General features: G+C 35.1%; 1 long non-coding RNA gene across 1 annotated transcript; it reads right to left on the reverse strand.

Moving 5' to 3' along the window:
* Window positions 1-259: 259 nt before the first annotated feature.
* LOC140012980 (uncharacterized) lies at window positions 260-4804 on the reverse strand. Its single transcript, XR_011820045.1, has 2 exons — window positions 3564-4804; window positions 260-976 (listed from the first exon to the last, which is right to left on the reverse strand). It is a non-coding gene; the product is annotated as an uncharacterized lncRNA (long non-coding RNA).
* Between the last annotated feature and the right edge of the window lie 3041 nt (window positions 4805-7845).

Below are 7845 nucleotides of genomic sequence, written 5' to 3' on the forward strand. Positions count from 1 at the left end.
CGTACCAAAATATAAAGTCGTACCAATCCGGGTAGATAAATACATAAATCTCTATTACAAATTTACAGGCCAAGTAATCGAATTAGGGTTTACCCATTTTCCCGTTTCAAGTGGCAACCCAAAAGAAAAGTGCATTATCTCAATAACACATTACAGCCCACAGAATAAGTTATAGCATTCAAATACAATCCAAAAGGAAAACTTAAGTAAGCATCCAGTTTTCAGTTTCCAGAACCTGTTAAGGAAAACAATAAACGTGGGGTGAGCTAAAGCTCAGTGGTGCCCCAAAAACATGCAATCAATTAAAACAATTAACACGTATTGATTCGATTGAAGTAAACAAATAGGAAGGCGATAATACCCAAGTGTACCTTAGACTGGTCGAGGGATTCACCCAACGACGTTACGTCCTGAACTTACATTATTATTATAGACTCGTCGAGGGATTCACCCAACGACTTTACGTCTAGCACTTGATTGATTATTATTGACTCGTCGAGGGATTCACCCAACGACTTTACGTCTAGCACTTGATTTATTATTATTGACTCGTCGAGGGATTCACCCAACGACTTTACGTCTAGCACTTGATTGATTATTATTGACTCGTCGAGGGATTCACCCAACGACTTTACGTCTAGCACTTGATTTATTATTATTGACTCGTCGAGGGATTCACCCAACGACTTTACGTCTAGCACTTGATTGATTATTATTGACTCGTCGAGGGATTCACCCAACGACTTTACGTCTAGCACTTGATTCACAAAAAAAATGTTTTACGCAAGTCACCACTCGAAAGGCTAGTGTGATAAAGTACACATTGCTCACTTCGATGGGTCAAAACCACTTCATAGTTATAATATAGCAAGTTAATAAAGCGCTTAACCACATAACATAAAACAAGCAGGGACACTCACCAAGAGTGAAGTTCAGATGTCAAGTTGGGAATCGAATTCCGCTTCCTCGCAATATCCTAGAATATCAAATATTGAAATTATAAGCTTTTATTCAGTCTTTAGACTCGAACACATTGAGGTTTATCTAATATATTGCTAGTTTACTTTCCCATAGTAATTTCAAAAATCTACTTAGATTGAAACTTGACACAAATAGTAGAAATGTTTCTTATAATTTTCCTTGAGGTACTTTTCCTTATAAAAAGGGTAACTAGTATAAATTTTCTGGAAATAAGTCGACAAACCTCTTAATATCAATGTTAGAAAGTTACTTTGAACATTTCTTTAAAGCTATGGTTCCTGCAAAAATTATTACTAAAACTATTTTACCCTAAAATAAGGTTTCTTGCCGAGCAAGTTTCCCATGCTTTTCCCCAGAATTATTACAACTCGTATTTTGGAACTTTTCCTATAGTTAACTATAGCTTAAGGAAAGAAAATGAATTAAAATAAGACTTAGAATTTTCAAAAGCTATATAACTTATTTACTAATCGAGGCTAGTTTGAGCTAAAGGAAATTATCGAGTTGGAAAGTTTTATAATATAATACTAGCTGGAAAAATATTTCTGATTAATTTGATCACAGCTACTCGAGTTCGCAAGGTCGATACAACTTCCACAGCTCCGATTCCGTTTCGAAATTATAATATGGATCAAAATATGACAAAAATCACATAGCAAATTACTAGGGCTTCGTCAATCATTAGCCCTAGATTTCAACAAGTGCATTTCTGAATAAAATAAAATGATCAACCAAGGCTTCATCAATCATTAGCACTTGGTTTCAGCAAGCCCATCATAAGCAACTAAAAATAAAATAAAAGTAAAGCCTCCAAGACATTCCAGCAATTAACTTTCGTCACCCTGTAGTACTTAGAAAATCATTCAAATGGCCAAGAGCTTCATCAATCATTAGCTCTTGATAGCAACCAATCACTTTCAAACCAAAATTTCAACTAGAAACAAGGAGTAAAGTCACGGCTAATTTAACGCTTAAATAACTCGAGAAATTCAGATTACCACCATAGCATTTTACTAGGCTCAATGCCATTCACATACCAGAAAATTTTAGCATGTAAGCTTCACTTGAAATTCAGAAATTCAAATCACAGATAGGCCCAACATTCGATTCAAGTCAAAATTCATTTTCCTGAAGAAACAGGACATTAAGTCAAGACAGCCTACTTTGAGGAGTCACGTACAGCCGTACACATGGAGGAAAAATATAAAATTTCTACAGAACCAAGGCCCATGTTTCTAGTTTCAAATGCCACTGACGGCACCTTAAACGGATTTTTCTACACCAAGATATAAGCATTTTACTGAAATTGGTCAGGGACATCCAAAAATCTGAAATGTCATTTTTCACATGTGAAAAACTCATTTTTCTCTTTTTGCACCAAAATGTTTTTATTCAAACCATCCATACATTTCTTATATAATTCCAAAACAACATATTCCAGGCATTTCCATCCCTCATGATTTGAAGGAAATTTTCGAAACTAAGTTGAGCTTCCAACTTAACCTTCGGCCATCACAAAGGAAATTCCAGCATTTGTATACTAACCTCTTTAATTCAATCCTTCAATATATTAAATATTTCCTCGCCAAACCACTTAAATTTTGCATCTCTTATGTAGCTCAAGACCATCATAGTCCAAGGAAACAATAAAATAAATGTTCAGAAACCATTTAAACTTTCTAAAGGCAAACTGAAATTTCTGGTTCAACCTTGCTTGCGGCTTCAAAGATTTCCAGCAAACAATTCAACTTTAGTTCAAATTTCCTTGGTTTAAACATGGTGTTAGTTACTCAATTCAACATTTTAAACACCTAGTTAGTTACTAAAATTTTCCACTTTCAAAATTGAGTTCAAACTATCATTATTAACATCAAAATTTCCAGAAATTTTCCTGCTTGGGCTCGGGTGATCATGCCTTGAAGCAGAATGTACTCTTAACCTTTATTTCTCTGATTTAAAACTTACTAATCAACTACATGCAAGGCCTAATTAACTTGTTATTAGTCATCTAATCATGGTTATAAGTTTAAACAACAACACTAAACCAAATCAGGTTGCAAAGCTTTAAGCTAAGCTCTCGGCCAAACCAGAAATTCTTCCAGCATTTGTTTAGTCACAAACCATTTTTTTTCTATGGTTAATTCCTGTATTTTGCACTTAATTTCACATGCACAACTGCTGAATTTAACTAGCTATCATATCCAGACCAGAAATCAGTTTGATAGCAACCAAATTGAACCAAGTTAAGCTGTAATAATTAAGCTAGGCTCTCGGCAGAATTTTCTTACCCCAAACTAACCCAGAAATTTATCTCTGCTTTAACACTTCATTCGAATGCCCAATTCATCATACATGGTCTTAATCTTCCAGTTCTTACTCAGCTAAAGACATTTGGGTGTTCAGATTATCACACAAAACAAAATTGGAGCTGCAATAACACCTCAAGTCTCGGTAGCAACAATTTCTCAAAACAGAAATTTTCCTAAGGTTTTGATTTCAGCATCCGATTGTATAATCTAAACATGTAATCTCTGATATAGCTTGATCAACTAATAATCAACCTATTTTAGACCAGAAATTACCTCAGCTAGCAACCAATCTTTCACACGAAATTCCAGAAATTTCCTTCCTAGCTCTCGGCCAAGTGCAGATGGTGATTCTGGTTTGGAGTTGCGGCTGAAAAGGGTTGTGGATGAAGGTAGAATTGGTGAAGCTTCCGGCAGATTCCCTTCCCTGGCTTTGCTCCAACTCACGGCTGAATCCAAGAAGTTTCCGGCAGCTCTCTCCCTCTCTCGGTGCTCTCGGTCAAGGCAGGGAAGAAATGAGGTTTTGTTGTGAATCAAGAATGAAAGAGTAGAGTGGTATTTGGAGTGAAGTTGATTTCGACTTTGGTTTGTGCAGAGAAAGAGTCGGCTGAAATGGTTGTGAGATGTAGTGTGAATTTGATCAAGTGGTTTTGTGGTGCCGCGGTTTACGAAAGGTTGCGTATCGAATTGGTTAAAATGCAATTGGTCGAAGTTGCGGTGATGGGAATTTGTCATAAGGGTCGTTTGGTTTCGCATGGAATTGTAAGGTCTTTTGGTCTTTTCACTTGGTTTCCTAATCTCAACTTAATTTCTCAAATTTATCCTCAAGGGTGATTTGAACGCCTAATAACCCCTCCCAATATACTTAACCATTTTTATCGAATAAATATCGATTAAACTTAAATATTAAGGTTCCTAACATTATATAGCGATTAACTTAATTATCCGCATCTCCAATTGTTTATTCTCAAGAATTAAAGTTATCCTACACAAAATTTATCGAATTTTCATGCCTTAAGTATGTTTAGTATAGGAATATCATATTTATCTAAAATTCATTGATTTTTATCTTAACGCGGAAATTCCTATAAACATTTAACATTATTAACGATTAAAACTAGCTATCGGAAATCAAAGAATTTATTTTAAAGTAATAGAATTAATCCAACTCAAGAAATATTAATTTAGTATAGCAAAACCGAATAATTCAATATTGGCACAATTATATTATTTATTACATAGAAATTATCTTTACCCTTTTATTTCAAAACAATTAATTACAATACTAGAATTCAAAAAAATTAATTATTAGATCAATGAAATAGTTTACCATTGAAATATGAAGTTAATGTAACAAAACTAAGAAGTTTAGTAGTTTAGCACAATTCTTTTATTTTGCACATAACGTTTATTTCTACGTACTTACTTAAAAACAATTGGACTTAGTGCTAAAATTTATTAAAGAATTAAAATGCAAATAAAATATGCACTGATATTTATATGTCTATTTTCAGGGTTCTCACAAGATCAGTGTGCTATCGACCCTTCCTAAGGTTGGCAAAGAATTGATGAAACATGTCAGGATAGTATGTGTTTGGAATGGTCAAAAGGTGAGTCCACTTTTGGAATTCAAAAAACTTAAAAACTGGTTCAAGGTCAAGTTTACGAAATTCGTAGGGGATGATAGTCCTCTGAGTGATGAAGCCTTTCTGCGAGATCCATTTGAACCTCTCCCTAGCATCATCATCAATGAACTTGGGTAAGGGGGTAGGTTCCTCTGCAGTTTGAGCCTCAGATTGCTCTTTGGCAGGACGCTTTCTCTTTCCACTGCGTTGAGCGGTTGGCACAGTGTACTGCACACCAGACCTTGTCCTTGATGACTTCCTAGTAGAAGGTTCAGCAGTTTGCTGTTCCCCAGCATTTTGCTCTTCAGTTTGATGCTCCTCCATCTGCTCAACAGATGGCTCACCAGTTTGCACATTCTGTTTCTTCTTTGCAGACTGCTTCGTCTTTCCACCACGAGTTCCAATTCCTTTTTTAGGTGATTTGGTAAAGGGTTCGACAACCTCAACATCTTCATCTCTAAGCCTGAATATGCATCCAGCCCCAACAGATCCGCCTCTCACTCTCACCATGATGCAATGCAGTGTGTTTTTGTTGTAGAGTGTAATGTAAATATATAATGAATTGAACTTTGAGTGCAAATGAACTACAATGAATACTTGAAACGTCCACAAAGAGTGAATTTTGAGTGGTTAGGGTTTCGGGTGAGAATTGAGATTTATGGAGTAGTTGGCAGTTAGAGAGAGTTATGAGGGGTAATGAACGGGCAATAGGAATATAATGGTGTTGGACAACCCAATTTCTTGCAACTTGTTTCAGAAGAGAGATGAATTTAAATTTTGAAAATGGGAGAAGATGAAGAGTTGCGTCTGAGACAACAGTAAGAATTATGAACTGAATCAAGCAGAGGACTTCCTTATAAGATGCAATTTTTGAGTGTCGGACGGCCGAACGAAACGAAGCGTCCGACACAACCGTCAGAACCAGAACTTTCTGAAAAAATGATCAAGAACACTGTCGGACGTCCGTTCTAACACATCGGACATCCGATAAAGAGTGACCGGAGAATTTTTAGAATATTTTTTCTGAAATGCCCAATTTTGTTCTCAAAGACACAAATTGATCCAGTGGTAAGGCTTTTGTGAGAATATCAGCAATTTGATCTATTGAACAGACATATTGAACACAAATTTCACCCTTATGGACAAGATCGCGAATGAAATGATGTTTTATGTCTATGTACTTTGTCCTAGAATGTTGAATGAGATTTTTTGTCAAATTTATGGCACTAGTGTTATCACAATACATAGGCACACAATCATACATTAATCCAAAATCATTCAATGTGTTTTTTATTCATAATAATTGAGCACAACAAACTCCGGCAGCAACATATTCCGCTTCAGTTATAAACAACGAAATAGCATTTTATTTCTTGCTAAACCAAGATACTAAACAATTTTCAAGAAAGTTACATATACCCGTTGTACTCTTTCTATCTATCCTACAACCACCAAAATCAGCATCCGAGAATCCACATAAAGGAAATTCATGACACTTACGATACCATAGGCTAAAATTCAAAGTTCCTTTTAACTATCTAAGAATTTTTTTTACAGCATTCAAGTGAGATTCCTTTGGACAAGACTGAAAACGAGCACACAAGCACACAACAAACATGATATCAGGTCCACTAGCAGTTAAGTAAAACAAACTGCCAATCATACCTCTATACTTCTTTTCATCAACTTTTATAGCTTCTTCATTCTTGTCAAACTTGGTAGATGTGCACATAGTGTGTTCCAACTTGTTTTGAATCTTTCATTCCAAATCTTTTGAGCAGCTCCTTGGTGTATTTTGCTTGATTAATGAACGTTCCTTCTCGGATTTGAACCACTTGGAGCCCAAGAAAGAAATTTAATTCTCCCATCATGCTCATCTCAAACTTTTTTTTGCATAATTGTGAAAAAATCCTTGCACAAGTTCTCATTAGTAGCACCAAATATAATATCATCCACATATATTTGCACAATTAAAAGATCACTTGAACTATGTTTAGTGAAATGAGTGGTATCAACAATACCTCTTTTAAAATCATTTTCAACCAAAAAATCACTTAAGCGCTCATACCATGCTCTTGAAACTTGTTTTAATCCATACAAAACTTTTGAGAGTTTAAACACATGATTTGGAAAAGTTTCATTTTCAAATCCAGGAGGTTGATCAACATATACTTCTTGATCAATAAAACCATTTAAGAAAGCACTTTTAACATCCATTTGAAATAGGTTAAAATTCTTGAAACATGCAAAGGTCAAAAACATCCTAATTGATTCTAACCTAGCCACGGGTACAAATGTTTCATCAAAATCTATTCCTTCTTCTTGAGTATATCTCTTAACTACAAGTCTGGTCTTATTCCTTACTACCTCACCTTTGTCATTTATTTTGTTTCTAAAAATCCAATTTGTGCCAATGATAGGATGATTTTGAGATCTTTCAACTAATGTCCAAACTTGTTTCTTTTAAATTGATTTAGTTGTTCATCCATAACTAAAATCCAGTTTTCATCTTTCAAGGTATCAACAACATTTTTAGGTTCAAAATGTGAGACTAATGCAAAATTATCCATCAATTGTTTAGAGGAGGAACGAGTTCTGACCTTCTCAGATGGATCACCAATGATGAGTTCCTTAGGATGGTTTTGAACAAATTTTCAGACTCTTGGAAGATCGTTAGACGTACTAACATCCCTGTCATTGTCTTTTAGTGCTGGACTATCTTGAGATTCATCTTCCTTTGAATCATTTTCTGGTGAAGTAGAGCCTTGGTCATTGATTGTGAGCTTCTTTAATTCTTCTTGAACACCTGCATCATCATCTTCACCACAACTTTTGGAAATATCACCATTAGATTCATCAAAAGTAATATGTATAGCTTCCTCTATAACCAGAGTTCTTCGATTATAAACTCTAAAACCTCTTTCATTTTCACA

Source organism: Coffea arabica, chromosome 8e, assembly GCF_036785885.1.
Source record: "Coffea arabica cultivar ET-39 chromosome 8e, Coffea Arabica ET-39 HiFi, whole genome shotgun sequence".
NCBI classification, from domain to species: domain Eukaryota; kingdom Viridiplantae; phylum Streptophyta; class Magnoliopsida; order Gentianales; family Rubiaceae; genus Coffea; species Coffea arabica.